Below are 15,784 nucleotides of genomic sequence, written 5' to 3'. Positions count from 1 at the left end.
GCAGAATAGTGAGTGCAGCTCTGGAGTACAATACAGGATGTAAGTAACTCAGGATCAGCAATGTAATGTACAGTCATGGCCAAAAGTATTGAGAATGAGACAAATAGTAATTTTTCCAAAGTTTACTGCTTCATTTTTTGTAATGGCAATTTGCATATACTCCTGAATGTCAAAGAGTGATCAGCTTAACAGCAATTACTGTACTTGCAAAGTCAATATTTGCCCAGAAAATGAACTTTATCCCCCAAAACACATTTCAACATCATTGCAGTCCTGCCTTAAAAGGAGCAGCTAACATCGTTTTAGTGATTGATCCATTAACACAGGTGTGGGTGTTGATGAGGACAGGGCTGGCGATCAATCAGTCATGATTAAGTAAGAATGACATCACTGGACACTTTAAAAGGAGGCTGGTTCTTGGTATCATTGTTTCTCTTCAGTTAACCATGGTTATCTCTAAAGAAACACGTGCAGCCATCATTGCACTGCACAAAAATGGCCTAACAGGGAAGAGTATCGCAGCTACAAAGATTGCACCTCAGTCAACAATCTATCGCATCATCAAGAACTTCAAGGAGAGAGCTTCCATTGTTGTCAAAAAGGCTCCAGGGCGCCCAAGAAAGACCAGCAAGCGCCAGGACCGTATCTTAAAACTGTTTCAGCTGCGGGATCGGACTACCATTAGTGCCGAGCTTGCTCAGGAATGGCAGCAGGCTGGTGTGAGTGCTTCTGCACGCACTGTGAGGCGGAGACTCTTTGAGCAAGGGCTGGTTTCAAGGAGGGCAGCAAAGAAGCCACTTCTCTCCAGAAAAAACATCAGGGACCGACTGATATTCTGCAAAAGGTACAAGGAGTGGACTGCTGAGGACTGGGGCAAAGTCATTTTCTCTGATGAATCCCCTTTTCGATTGTTTGGGACATCTGGAAAACAGCTTATTCGGAGAAGAAGAGGTGAGCGCTACCACCAGTCTTGTCTCATGCCAACTGTAAAGCATCCTGAAACCATTCATGTGTGGGGTTGCTTCTCAGCCAAGGGAATCGGCTCACTCAGTCTTGCCTAAAAACACAGCCATGAATAAAGAATGGTACCAGAATGTCCTCCAAGAGCAACTTCTCCCAACCGTCCAAGAGCAGTTTTGCGCCCAACAATGCCTTTTCCAGCATGATGGAGCACCTTGCCATAAAGCAAAGGTGATAACTAAATGGCTCATGGAACAAAACATAGAGATTTTGGGTCCATGGCCTGGAAACTCCCCAGATCTTAATCCCATTGAGAACTTGTGGTCAATCATCAAGAGACGGGTGGACAAACAAAAACCAACAAATTCTGGCAAAATCCAAGCATTGATTATGCAAGAATGGACTGCTATCAGTCAGGATTTGGTCCAAAAGTTGATTGAGAGCAGCCAGGGAGAATTACAGAGGTCTTGAAGAAGAAGGGGCAACACTGCAAATATTGACTTGCTGCATTAACTCATTCTAACTGTCAATATAACCTATTGGTCCTCATAATATGATTGCAATTATATTTCTGTATGTGATATAAACATCAGACAAACACTAATAAAAACCAAAGGCCAGCAGATCATGGGAAAATATAATTTTGGTGTCATTCTCAAAACTTTTGGCCATGACTGTATATACATAGTGACTGCACCAGCAGAATAGTGAGTGCAGCTCTGGAGTATAATACAGGATGTAACTCAGGATCAGTAATGTAATGTATGTACACAGTGACTGCACCAGCAGAATAGTGAGTGCAGCTCTGGAGTATAATACAGGATGTAACTCAGGATCAGTAATGTAATGTATGTGCAAAGTGACTGCACCAGGAGAATAGTGAATGCAGCTCTGGAGTATAATACAGGATGTAACTCAGGATCAGTAATGTAATGTATGTACACAGTGACTGCACCAGCAGAATAGTGAGTGCAGCTCTGGAGTATAATACAGGATGTATCTCAGGATCAGTAATGTAATGTATGTACACAGTGACTGCACCAGCAGAATAGTGAGTGCAGCTCTGGAGTATAATACAGGATGTAACTCAGGATCAGTAATGTAATGTATGTACACAGTGACTGTACCAGCAGAATAGTGAGTGCAGCTCTGGAGTATAATACAGGATATAACTCAGGATCAGTAATGTAATGTATGTACACAGTGACTGCACCAGCAGAATAGTGAGTGCAGCTCTGGAGTATAATACAGGATGTAACTCAGGATCAGTAATGTAATGTATGTACACAGTGACTGCACCAGCAGAATAGTGAGTGCAGCTCTGGAGTATAATACAGGATATAACTCAGGATCAGTAATGTAATGTATGTACACAGTGACTGCACCAGCAGAATAGTGAGTGCAGCTCTGGAGTATAATACAGGATGTAACCCAGGATCAGTCATGTAATGTATGTACACAGTGACTGCACCAGCAGAATAGTGAGTGCAGCTCTGGAGTATAATACAGGATATAACTCAGGATCAGTAATGTAATGTATGTACACAGTGACTGCACCAGCAGAATAGTGAGTGCAGCTCTGGGGTATAATACAGGATGTAACCCAGGATCAGTCATGTAATGTATGTACACAGTGACTGCACCAGCAGAATAGTGAGTGCAGCTCTGGAGTATAATACAGGATATAACTCAGGATCAGTAATGTAATGTATGTACACAGTAACTGCACCAGCAGAATAGTGAGTGCAGCTCCGGAGTATAATACAGGATGTAACTCAGGATCAGTAATGTAATGTATGTACACAGTGACTGCTCCAGCAGAATAGTGAGTGCAGCTCTGGAGTATTATACAGGATGTAACTCAGGATCAGTAATGTAATGTATGTACACAGTGACTGCACCAGCAGAATAGTGAGTGCAGCTCTGGAGTATAATACAGGATGTAACTCAGGATCAGTAATGTAATGTATGTACACAGTGACTGCACCAGCAGAATAGTGAGTGCAGCTCTGGAGTATAATACAGGATGTAACTCAGGCTCAGTAATGTAATGCATGTACACAGTGACTGCACCAGCAGAATAGTGAGTGCAGCTCTGGAGGATAATACAGGATGTAACTCAGGATCAGTAATGTAATGTATGTACACAGTGACTGCTCCAGCAGAATAGTGAGTGCAGCTCTGGAGTATAATACAGGAGGTAACTCAGGATCAGTAATGTAATGTATGTACACAGTGACTGCACCAGCAGAATAGTGAGTGCAGCTCTGGAGTATAATACAGGATGTAACTCAGGGTCAGTAATGTAATGTATGTACACAGTAACTGCACCAGCAGAATAGTGAGTGCAGCTCTGGAGTATAATACAGGATGTAACTCAGGATCAGTAATGTATGTACACAGTGACTGCACCAGCAGAATAGTGAGTGCAGCTCTGGAGTATAATACAGGATGTAACTCAGGATCAGTAATGTAATGTATGTACACAGTGACTGCAACAGCAGAATAGTGAGTGCAGCTCTGGAGGATAATACAGGATGTAACTCATGATCAGTAATGTAATGTATGTACACAGTGACTGCACCAGCAGAATAGTGAGTGCAGCTCTGGAGTATAATACAGGAAGTATCTCAGGATCAGTAATGTAATGTATGTACACAGTGACTGCACCAGCAGAATAGTGAGTGCAGCTCTGGAGTATAATACAGGATGCAACTCAGGATCAGTAATGTAATGTATGCAAACAGTGACTGCACCAGCAGAATAGTGAGTGCAGATCTGGAGTATAATACTGGATGTAACTCAGGATCAGTAATGTAATGTATGTACAGAGTGACTGCACCAGCAGAATAGTGAGTGCAGCTCTGGAGTATAATACAGGATGTATCTCAGGATCAGTAATGTAATGTATGTACACAGTGACTGCACCAGCAGAATAGTGAGTGCAGCTCTGGAGTATAATACAGGATGTAACTCAGGATCAGTAATGTAATGTATGTTCACAGTGACTGCACCAGCAGAATAGTGAGTGCAGCACTGGAGTATAATACAGGATGTAACTCAGGATCAGTAATGTAATGTATGTACACAGTGACTGCACCAGCAGAATAGTGAGTGCAGCACTGGAGTATAATACAGGATGTAACTCAGGATCAGTAATGTAATGTATGTACACAGTGACTGCACCAGCAGAATAGTGAGTGCAGCTCTGGAGTATAATACAGGATGTAACTCAGGATCAGTAATGTAATGTATGTACACAGTGACTGCAACAGCAGAATAGTGAGTGCAGCACTGGAGTATAATACAGGATGTAACTCAGGATCAGTAATGTAATGTATGTACACAGTGACTGCACCAGCAGAATAGTGAGTGCAGCTCTGGAGTATAATACAGGAGGTAACTCAGGATCAGTAATGTAATGTATGTACACAGTGACTCCACCAGCAGAATAGTGAGTGCAGCTCTGGAGTATAATACAGGAGGTAACTCAGGATCAGTAATGTATGTACACAGTGACTGCACCAGCAGAATAGTGAGTGCAGCTCTGGAGGATAATACAGGATATAATTCAGGATCAGTAATGTAATGTATGTACACAGTGACTGCACCAGCAGAATAGTGAGTGCAGCTCTGGAGTATAATACAGGATGTAACCCAGGATCAGTCATGTAATGTATGTACACAGTGACTGCACCAGCAGAATAGTGAGTGCAGCTCTGGAGTATAATACAGGAGGTAACTCAGGATCAGTAATGTAATGTATGTACACAGTGACTGCACCAGCAGAATAGTGAGTGCAGCTCTGGAGTATAATACAGGATGTAACTCAGGATCAGTAATGTAATGTATGTACACAGTGACTGCACCAGCAGAATAGTGAGTGCAGCTCTGGAGTATAATACAGGATGTAACACAGGATCAGTAATGTAATGTATGTACATAGTGACTGCACCAGCAGAATAGTGAGTGCAGCTCTGGAGTATAATACAGCATGTAACTCAGGATCAGTAATGTATGTACACAGTGACTGCACCAGCAGAATAGTGAGTGCAGCTCTTGAGTATAATACAGGATGTATCTCAGGATCAGTAATGTAATGTATGTACACAGTGACTGCACAAGCAGAATAGTGAGTGCAGCTCTGGGGTATAATACAGGAGGTAACTCAGGATCAGTAATGTAATGTATGTACACAGTGACTGCACCAGCAGAATAGTGAGTGCAGCTCTGGGGTATAATACAGGATGTAACTCAGGATCAGTAATGTAATGTATGTACACAGTGACTGCACCAGCAGAATAGTGAGTGCAGCTCTGGGGTATAATACAGGATGTAACTCAGGATCAGTAATGTAATTTATATACACAGTGACTGCACCAGCAGAATAGTGAGTGCAGCTCTGGGGTATAATACAGGATGTAACTCAGGATCAGTAATGTAATGTATGTACACAGTGACTGCACCAGCAGAATAGTGAGTGCAGCTCTGGAGTACAATACAGGATGTAACTCAGGATCAGTAATGTAATGTATGTACACAGTGACTGCACCAGCAGAATAGTGAGTGCAGCTCTGGAGTATAATACAGGATGTAACTCAGGATCAGTAATGTAATGTATGTACACAGTGACTGCACCAGCAGAATAGTGAGTGCAGCTCTGGAGGATAATACAGGATGTAACTCAGGATCAGTAATGTAATGTATGTACACAGTGACTGCACCAGCAGAATAGTGAGTGCAGCTCTGGAGTATAATACAGGATGTAACTCAGGATAAGTAATGTAATGTATGTACACAGTGACTGCACCAGCAAAATAGTGAGTGCAGCTCTGGAGTATAATACAGGATGTAACTCAGGATCAGTAATGTAATGTATGTACACAGTGACTGCACCAGCAGAATAGTGAGTGCAGCTCTGGAGTATAATACAGGATGTAACTCAGGATCAGTAATGTAATGTATGTACACAGTGACTCCACCAGCAGAATAGTGAGTGCAGCTCTGGAGTATAATACAGGATGTAACACAGGATCAGTAATGTAATGTATGTACATAGTGACTGCACCAGCAGAATAGTGAGTGCAGCTCTGGAGTATAATACAGCATGTAACTCAGGATCAGTAATGTATGTACACAGTGACTGCACCAGCAGAATAGTGAGTGCAGCTCTTGAGTATAATACAGGATGTATCTCAGGATCAGTAATGTAATGTATGTACACAGTGACTGCACAAGCAGAATAGTGAGTGCAGCTCTGGGGTATAATACAGGAGGTAACTCAGGATCAGTAATGTAATGTATGTACACAGTGACTGCACCAGCAGAATAGTGAGTGCAGCTCTGGGGTATAATACAGGATGTAACTCAGGATCAGTAATGTAATGTATGTACACAGTGACTGCACCAGCAGAATAGTGAGTGCAGCTCTGGGGTATAATACAGGATGTAACTCAGGATCAGTAATGTAATTTATATACACAGTGACTGCACCAGCAGAATAGTGAGTGCAGCTCTGGGGTATAATACAGGATGTAACTCAGGATCAGTAATGTAATGTATGTACACAGTGACTGCACCAGCAGAATAGTGAGTGCAGCTCTGGAGTACAATACAGGATGTAACTCAGGATCAGTAATGTAATGTATGTACACAGTGACTGCACCAGCAGAATAGTGAGTGCAGCTCTGGAGTATAATACAGGATGTAACTCAGGATAAGTAATGTAATGTATGTACACAGTGACTGCACCAGCAAAATAGTGAGTGCAGCTCTGGAGTATAATACAGGATGTAACTCAGGATCAGTAATGTAATGTATGTACACAGTGACTGCACCAGCAGAATAGTGAGTGCAGCTCTGGAGTACAATACAGGATGTAACTCAGGATCAGTAATGTAATGTATGCACACAGTGACTGCACCAGCAGAATAGTGAGTGCAGCTCAGGAGTATAATACAGGATGTATCTCAGGATCAGTAATGTAATGTATGTACACAGTGACTGCACCAGCAGAATAGTGAGTGCAGCTCTGGAGTATAATACAGCATGTAACTCAGGATCAGTAATGTATGTACACAGTGACTGCACCAGCAGAATAGTGAGTGCAGCTCTTGAGTATAATACAGGATGTATCTCAGGATCAGTAATGTAATGTATGTACACAGTGACTGCACCAGCAGAATAGTGAGTGCAGCTCTGGAGTATAATACAGGATGTAACTCAGGATCAGTAATGTAATGTATGTACACAGTGACTGCACCAGCAGAATAGTGAGTGCAGCTCTGGAGTATAATACAGGAGGTAACTCAGGATCAGTAATGTAATGTATACACACAGTGACTGCACCAGCAGAATAGTGAGTGCAGCTCTGGAGTATAATACAGGATGTAACTCAGGATCAGTAATGTAATGTATGTACACAGTGACTGCACCAGCAGAATAGTGAGTGCAGCTCTGGAGTATAATACAGGATGTAACTCAGGATCAGTAATGTAATGTATGTACACAGTGACTGCACCAGCAAAATAGTGAGTGCAGCTCTGGAGTATAATACAGGATGTAACTCAGGGTCAGTAATGTAATGTATGTACAAAGTGACTGCACCAGCAGAATAGTGAGTGCAGCTCTGGGGTATAATACAGGATGTAACTCAGGATCAGTAATGTAATGTATGTACACAGTGACTGCACCAGCAGAATAGTGAGTGCAGCTCTGGAGTATAATACGGGATGTAACTCAGGATCAGTAATGTAATGTATGTACACAGTGACTGCACCAGCAGAATAATGAGTGCAGCTCTGGAGTATAATACAGGATGTAACTCAGGATCAGTAATGTAATGTATGTACACAGTGACTGCACCAGCAGAATAGTGAGTGCAGCTCTGGAGTACAATACAGGATGTAACTCAGGATCAGTAATGTAATGTATGTACACAGTGACTGCACCAGCAGAATAGTGAGTGCAGCTCTGGAGTATAATACAGGATGTAACTCAGGATCAGTAATGTAATGTATGTACACAGTGACTGCACCAGCAGAATAGTGAGTGCAGCTCAGGAGTATAATACAGGATGTAACTCAGGATCAGTAATGTAATGTATGTACACAGTGACTGCACCTGCAGAATAGTGAGTGCAGCTCTGGAGTATAATACAGGATGTAACTCAGGATCAGTAATGTAATGTATGTACACAGTGACTGCACCAGCAGAATAGTGAGTGCAGCTCTGGAGTATAATACAGGATGTAACTCAGGATCAGTAATGTAATGTATGTACACAGTGACTGCACCTGCAGAATAGTGAGTGCAGCTCTGGAGTATAATACAGGATGTAACTCAGGATCAGTAATGTAATGTATGTACACAGTGACTGCAACAGCAGAATAGTGAGTGCAGCTCTGGAGTATAATACAGGATGTAACTCAGGATCAGTAATGTAATGTATGTACACAGTGACTGCACCAGCAGAATAGTGAGTGCAGCTCTGGAGTATAATACAGGATGTAACTCAGGATCAGCAATGTAATGTATATACATAGTGACTGCACCAGCAGAATAGTGAGTGCAGCTCTGGAGTACAATACAGGATGTAACTCAGGATCATTAATGTAATGTATGTACACAGTGACTGCACCAGCAGAATAGTGAGTGCAGCTCTGGAGTACAATACAGGATGTAACTCAGGATCAGTAATGTAATGTATGTACACAGAGACTGCACCAGCAGAATAGTGAGTGCAGCTCTGGAGTATAATACAGGATGTAACTCAGGATCAGTAATGTAATGTATGTACACAGTGACTGCACCAGCAGAATAGTGAGTGCAGCTCTGGAGTATAATACAGGATATAACTCAGGATCAGTAATGTAATGTATGTACACAGTGACTGCACCAGCAGAATAGTGAGTGCTGCTCTGGAGTATAATACAGGATGTAACTCAGGATCAGTAATGTAATGTATGCACACAGTGACTGCACCAGCAGAATAGTGAGTGCAGCTCTGGAGTATAATACAGGATGTATCTCAGGATCAGTAATGTAATGTATGTACACAGTGACTGCACCAGCAGAATAGTGAGTGCAGCTCTGGAGTATAATACAGGATGTAACTCAGGATCAGCAATGTAATGTATGTACACAGTGACTGCACCAGCAGAATAGTGAGTGCAGCTCTGGAGTATAATACAGGATGTAACTCAGGATCAGTAATGTAATGTATGTACACAGTGACTGTACCAGCAGAATAGTGAGTGCAGCTCTGGAGTATAATACAGGATATAACTCAGGATCAGTAATGTAATGTATGTACACAGTGACTGCACCAGCAGAATAGTGAGTGCAGCTCTGGAGTATAATACAGGATGTAACCCAGGATCAGTCATGTAATGTATGTACACAGTGACTGCACCAGCAGAATAGTGAGTGCAGCTCTGGAGTATAATACAGGATATAACTCAGGATCAGTAATGTAATGTATGTACACAGTAACTGCACCAGCAGAATAGTGAGTGCAGCTCCGGAGTATAATACAGGATGTAACTCAGGATCAGTAATGTAATGTATGTGACGCGCCCCTGGGCCTGTGTCGCGCTGCGTTGCGCACGCGGGAGCCTACCCGGAGCCGGATCAGTGGAGGGTTGTAGTCTCGTGGCGGTGACCCGGTCCGTGCCCAGGGAGTCAAACTAGACGGCTGTCTATTAGTAGTAATTAGTTGATGACTACGCCACCCGTTGAGTGCAGCCAGGGAGCTGCTGCTGCAGGGCAGACCGCTGAGGCCGGTGGTAGGATTGTGCAGCGTGATAGTATAACCCCCAACGGGAGGGGTATGGCCTCAGGGCAGCCGACGTGGATGATGGGGGTAGCAGGAACCACTCAGAGACGGTACGGTGTAGTTCAGGGTCTTTACTGGTAACAACGATAGACCCTCCCGGAGTACTTGCTAGCAAACGGGGCCTGGTCAGTCTTTGAGCAGATGGGATCTCCCCTGGCCAGGCGTAGTTGTAGGCCTCCCAAACTGACTGTACTCTTCTGGCTACCTTGCTAGAAGCTGATGTAAGTAGCCCACGTCCCTGAGTGTACCGTGTGGTGCTCACCCGTATGGCCGGTGACTCGGGGCCTTCTAATGGCTTCCGCTCCACGATGGCGGTGCTGGTCCCACGCGTGTGACCGTGCCTTCGGGCTTCTGGGCCAGAGGACCTGAAATCCCCTGCCTGTCGGATTCTGCTGCTGGGTAGGAGTTAGTCCCCACAGCCTCGGACTCCGGGTCCGGTAAAGAGTCTTCTTAGTCAGGGCGAACTCTACAGCTGCCAGCCCCTGACTCCTTGGAACTCTGCTGTTTCCTATGCTGCTTCTTATCTCCACTCTCCTTGTCTGACTCACCCTGCCTCAGCCCCGGGTTTATACAGGGGAAGTTCTTCCCCTCCCAAGACTCGGCAGGAGGTGTGGCATGCACAGGATCCCTGACCAAAGGACCTCCCACCTGCTCTCAGACATAACATTACATTACTGTGGAAAACCAGACCCCTGGGGTGCCACATTCCCCCCTAGTGAAATTTAGTACTCCGGGACTAAACACATTTAGAAAAACATAACAAAGTATAACAATAACAATACTATAAGAAAAACACATAAGATGGTTACGGCGTGTCCGCAACCGGATGCAGTCTTTGAAGAAAAGCAAAGGTGTCCATTTCACCAACACAGGGAGACGTAACCAGGTAGGGGTCTGTCCTACCCCGAGTCCTTAACAGTCTCTAGTCCATCCTGGGTTACGCTCCAACTATATACAAGGATTCCTAAAAATAACTAGAAACACAAAATTATACACAAGCAACAAGACACAGAAAAACATAAATAAAACAATTTATACACTTTAAATTCTCCAGCGTGCGGGTAACTGGCCTCTAGTGGCCCGAGTGGACCTACGGAGCTGACTGTCTGGCCCTGAACTACAGGGTGTAGGAGCTGTCAAGGGTAAACTGGGCAGCTGTCTACCGGCTCTTTGTCTCACTAGGGGTACGGCAGGCTCACTATAAGCAGAGGGTTGATTCTCCTGTTCTGCTTGTGTGGAGTCTTCTGCCTCCTGGACCGGCTGTTCTTCCAGCTCTACCCGTTGCTCCGTAGGTTCTTGGGATGATGGTTGGAGGAAGGTGAGTACGGGTACCACAACTGCACCATTGACTTGAGTCCAAGACTGAGGGAAGTCCCCGAGCACGGTACTAACCATATCTTCCCTTTCTTCCACGGGTCGATGGTCTTCTTGTTCCTCTTCAGGGTTCCTCAGTTGTTCGGGACACTTCTTCAGGTGGTCCCGGGATACAATGGCTGTGGTTTCCCCTCCGTCTTTACTGATGGTACAGACCTTCGGGTTCTCGTGGCTTGAGGGCAGTACGGTGTACGGGTCCTTCTCCCACTGGTCGTCCAACTTGTGGAGCCGTCTCTTCCTCTTCAAGACCTGCTCTCCGGGTACCAGGGGAACAGCGGGAGCATACTGGTTGTAAGTTTTCTCTTGTCTTTCCCTAGCCTGACAGAGACTTCGCTCCACGCTCTCCTGTACTCTCCGGTACTGCTGCTGCCTCTCTGTGTCCCAGTCTGTTTCTGGTGAAGTGTCCTCGGGGGTCAGGACTCCCATTTCCAGGTCAACAGGTAACTTACCAGGTCTTGCCCTCATTAGGTAAGCCGGGGTACAGTTGGTGGAACCTACCGGGATGTGGTTGTATAGGTCCACCAGATCGGGCAACTTTTCAGGCCACAGACTGCGTTCTTCCAGGGGCAACGTTTTTAGAAGATCCATTACCACCTGGTTCATTTTTTCACAAAGTCCATTAGTCTGCGGATGGTAGGGTGTCGTCCTTATCTTCCGGCAGCCATACAGATTGCAGAATTCCTGAAAGACCTCCGCTTCAAAAGCAGGTCCCTGGTCCGTCAGCACTTGGTCCGGGTACCCGTGTGGACGGCAGAAGTGCTGCTGGAAGGCTCTAGCTGCTGTTTGAGCCGTTAAGTCCTTGACGGGGACGACAACCAAGAACCGGGAGTAGTGATCCACGATGGTTAGTGCGTAGACGTAGCCACTTCTGCTTGGGGTCAGTTTTACATGATCCAAGGCTACCAGTTCCAACGGCTGCCGGGTGACGATGGACTGCAGGGGAGTCTTCTGGCTGGCTCGGTCCTTCCTTCTCAGGTTGCACGGGCCACAATCTCTGCACCACTTCTCGATGGTTCCCCTCATGCCTACCCAGTGGAACCGCTCGCGCAGCAGGAACTCCAGCTTTTTCCACCCAAAGTGTCCAGCTCCGTCGTGGTATGCCTCCATCACCATGGCTGCGTCTCTTCGTGGCACCACTACTTGCCAGAGTAATTCATGCGTCCGGGAGTTAACCATTCTGCGGCACAACTTCCCTTTGTAAAGGAACAGTCGACTCTTCTCTGCCCACAGTTGTTTGGCTTCCTCCGGAGCGTCTGGTTCAAGGCGAGCCTCCGGCCGAGTCAGCATCTCCTTCACCAGTCGGACGGCAGGGTCGCTGTCTTGCGTTTCCGCCCAGTTGTAGTGGGGTAAGGGGTTCAACGTAGCAGCCTGCTTACTCCTTACCCGGTGGGAATACTGAATAGTCCCATGACGGTGGAACGCAGGGAGTTCAACTTCTTCCAGTCCCTCCGGATCTTCTCCTCCGTCCGGCAGGTTGGGCATCCTGGACAGGGCGTCCGCGTTGGTATTGGAGCGTCCTGCCCGGTATTTAATTGTGAACTCGTAGTTGGACAGACGGGCCATCCACCTCTGCTCCAGGGCACCGAGTCTTGCCGTGTCCAGGTGTGTCAGCGGGTTGTTATCCGTGTACACGGTGAACCGGGAAGAAGCGAGGTAATGCTTAAAGCGCTCAGTGATTGCCCATACTACGGCCAGGAACTCTAACTTAAATGAGCTGTAATTCTCGGGGTTCCTTTCGGTGGGTCGCAGTTTTCGGCTGGCGTAGGCGATTACTCGTTCCTTCCCCTGCTGGATCTGGGACAGTACGGCTCCTAGCCCGATGTTACTGGCGTCGGTGTAGAGGATAAAGGGCTGGCTATAATCCGGGTACGCCAGGATTTCGTCCCCCGTGAGGGCCATCTTCAGCTGGCGGAAGGACTCTTCTTCCAGCTCTTCCCATTTGAAGGGCGGCTTCTGGTTCTTGGCCTTCCGGGACTGGCCTATCAGGAGGTCCTGCATAGGTGCTGCCTTTTTGGTGAAACCGGGAATAAACCTTCGGTAGTAGCCTACCAACCCGAGGAACTGCCGCACTTCCTTTACGCTGGAGGGGCTTGGCCATTCCTTAATTGCGGTGATTTTATCAGGGTCGGGAGCCACTCCGTCAGCGCTCACTACGTGTCCCAGGTACTGCACCTTTGGTTTCAGGAGGTGACACTTGGAGGGTTTCACCTTTAGGCCGTAACTCGCCAGAGCCTCGAACACTTCCGCCAGGTGTTTCAGGTGGTCCTCATACGTCTTGGAATATACGATGACATCGTCCAGGTACAACAGGACCGTCTCGAAGTTTCTGTGGCCCAGACAACACTCCATTAGGCGTTGGAAGGTTCCTGGTGCGTTGCAGAGTCCGAACGGCATGCAGGTGAACTCGCTAAGTCCCATCGGGGTGGTGAATGCGGTCTTCTCCCGGTCCGCCTCTGCTACAGGAACCTGCCAGTACCCGCTAGTGAGATCCAAGGTAGAGAAGAAGTTAGCAGATCTTAAAGCAGCCAATGACTCCTCTATCCTTGGTAAGGGGTACGCATCCTTGTGTGTGATACGGTTGATTTTCCGGTAATCTACACACATCCTCATGGTGTTGTCTTTCTTTTTGACTAAAACTAATGGGGCTGCCCAGGGGCTACAACTATCCCGGATTACCCCAGCCTCCTTCATGTCTCTAAGCATCCCCTTGGCGTGTTGGTAATGTGCAGGGGGTACGGGTCGATACTTCTCTTTTATGGGAGGATGATCTCCCGTGGGGATGCGATGTTCTACCCCCTTGACTCGCCCGAAGTCTAACGGGTGTTTACTAAACACTCTCTCATACTCTTGAACCACCCGATAGACTCCTTGTTTCTGATGTGAGGGAGTGGAGTCAGTACCCAGATGTAGTTGCTGACACCAGTCCTCCATGTCTTTCTTAGAGCCGTTACCTTCCTCCGGGTGAGATGGAGGCAAGGGTTCCACAGATTGTATAGAATTTTGATTAGTGATATATAATTTGGCTAGCGTGGCATACCGGGGCAGGTACACTTCCCTCTCCCCGATATTTATTATGCGAACGGGCACCCTCCCATGGCGTACATTGACGACCCCCCGTGCTGTCAAAATGGTGGGCCTACTGTCTGAGTAAACTGGTTCTACCATTGCCTGGTAATCTCTACCTCTCAGACCAATAGCTGCCCGGCACCAAATCATCATTTCACTTTTTGGGGGCATGGCAATAGGAAAAGGGTCACACATTCTTATGCTACCAATCTCACCGCCGGAGAGTTCCACTTGTTGCCGTTGCATCAGTGCCCGGATCTCTTTCTGGAGCACCCGCTGCTCGCCGGAGCTGGCATTCTTGGCAACCTGCTGTAAAAGGAAAATCACCTCTGCAAGACAATTTTCAATTACATTAGTTCCTAGAGTTATTTTTGGGTGACTCTCATGTTTATCAATATCTACAATGATCAGTCCCTGTGCGGCCAGTTCGACTCTACCAATTTTGATGGTCACCTCTTTAAATCCGATCTGTGGCACGGGCTGACCATTGCTGGCGATGATACTCAAGTCGTCGTCGGGGTAGCGGGTAATATCCGAGTCATTCCAGTACTGCTTGAAGAGCACGTACGGGATGGTGGTGACCTGTGACCCGGTGTCCAGTAGGGCACTCATGGGAATGCCATCCAGTACCACAGGCAAGACTGGACGTCCTCCCACATATCTGTCGCGCCAGTTCGATGGGCCTGGTGATCTTTTTCCTGGGGGTTGGCCCTCTACCCCAGGTTGTGCCCGTTTAAAGAACAGTACCTTGCCATATGTCCGGGTTGATTGCAGCGGCGGCAGATGGGTCGTCCGTCCTCACTGTATCGGTCACTGGGTCTTCCTCTGGCCGGTGGGGTCCTCCTTGGTCGACGCCACGGGATGTCCTCCGGTCCGGATGCCAGCTGGATCTTCCCTGGGGTGGAAACCTGTAAAGACTGCACAGTTCGGATTAGCGCAGCAACGCTCTTAGCTAGCTCTTGGACCTGATGGTGTAGGTCTGGAGCCGGGTCATTGTCCAAAGCCTGCGCATCAGCTCCCACAGGCCCTGCCGACAAGGGCGCCGCCTCCTGGTGGTAAGTGATAGCTGGGCGCCTGTGGGTAACAACGCCACCCGGTGCTGGTTCTCGGAGCACCCGGATAGCTCTATCCTTGAACTGTGCAAAGTCCAGATGGGGATCCTGTAAGGCCATTGCCCGCAACTGGGTTCGGTGGGCATTGCAATATAAACCCTCTATAAATTGTTCAGTCAACAGCCTGTCCTCGTCTCCCACGCCGTCAGGGTCGGTCTGCTTAATGGCTCTCAGGGCCTCTTGTAGGTTTAGTGCATAGTCCCTTATACTCTCATGCGCTCGCTGCTTGCACCCGTAGAATCTAAGCTTAATCTCGGCTTAGGTGCGGGTATCAAAGGTGTCCTTCAGCCGGGTTAGTATCCCTGCGACAGTCTTCCTCCCAGGTGGCCAGGATTTTACTTCCCTTTTGGCTGCCCCGGTTAGTTGGGCCACCAGGATGCTCACTTTTTGCTCTTCTGTGAGGGGGTACACCTGGAAGAGGCTATCCAGCTTTTCTC

The 15,784-nt window shown here is 46.9% G+C and overlaps 1 protein-coding gene across 1 annotated transcript in view; it reads right to left on the bottom strand.

The window, feature by feature from the left end:
- The window catches only part of LOC141162600 (up-regulator of cell proliferation-like), a 227,259-nt gene extending 216,707 nt beyond the window's left edge, over positions 1-10,552 (bottom strand). Inside the window, exon 1 of the mRNA XM_073648865.1 lies at positions 10,058-10,552. The gene's annotated coding sequence lies outside the window, so the exon portion shown is untranslated. The remainder of the gene's footprint in view (positions 1-10,057) is intronic.
- Between the last annotated feature and the right edge of the window lie 5,232 nt (positions 10,553-15,784).

Source organism: Phyllobates terribilis, unplaced genomic scaffold (assembly GCF_046119375.1).
Source record: "Phyllobates terribilis strain yellow unplaced genomic scaffold, ASM4611937v1 Scaffold_9__5_contigs__length_417890890, whole genome shotgun sequence".
NCBI classification, from domain to species: Eukaryota; Metazoa; Chordata; class Amphibia; order Anura; family Dendrobatidae; genus Phyllobates; species Phyllobates terribilis.
This window is presented reverse-complemented; position numbering and strand designations above follow the sequence as displayed.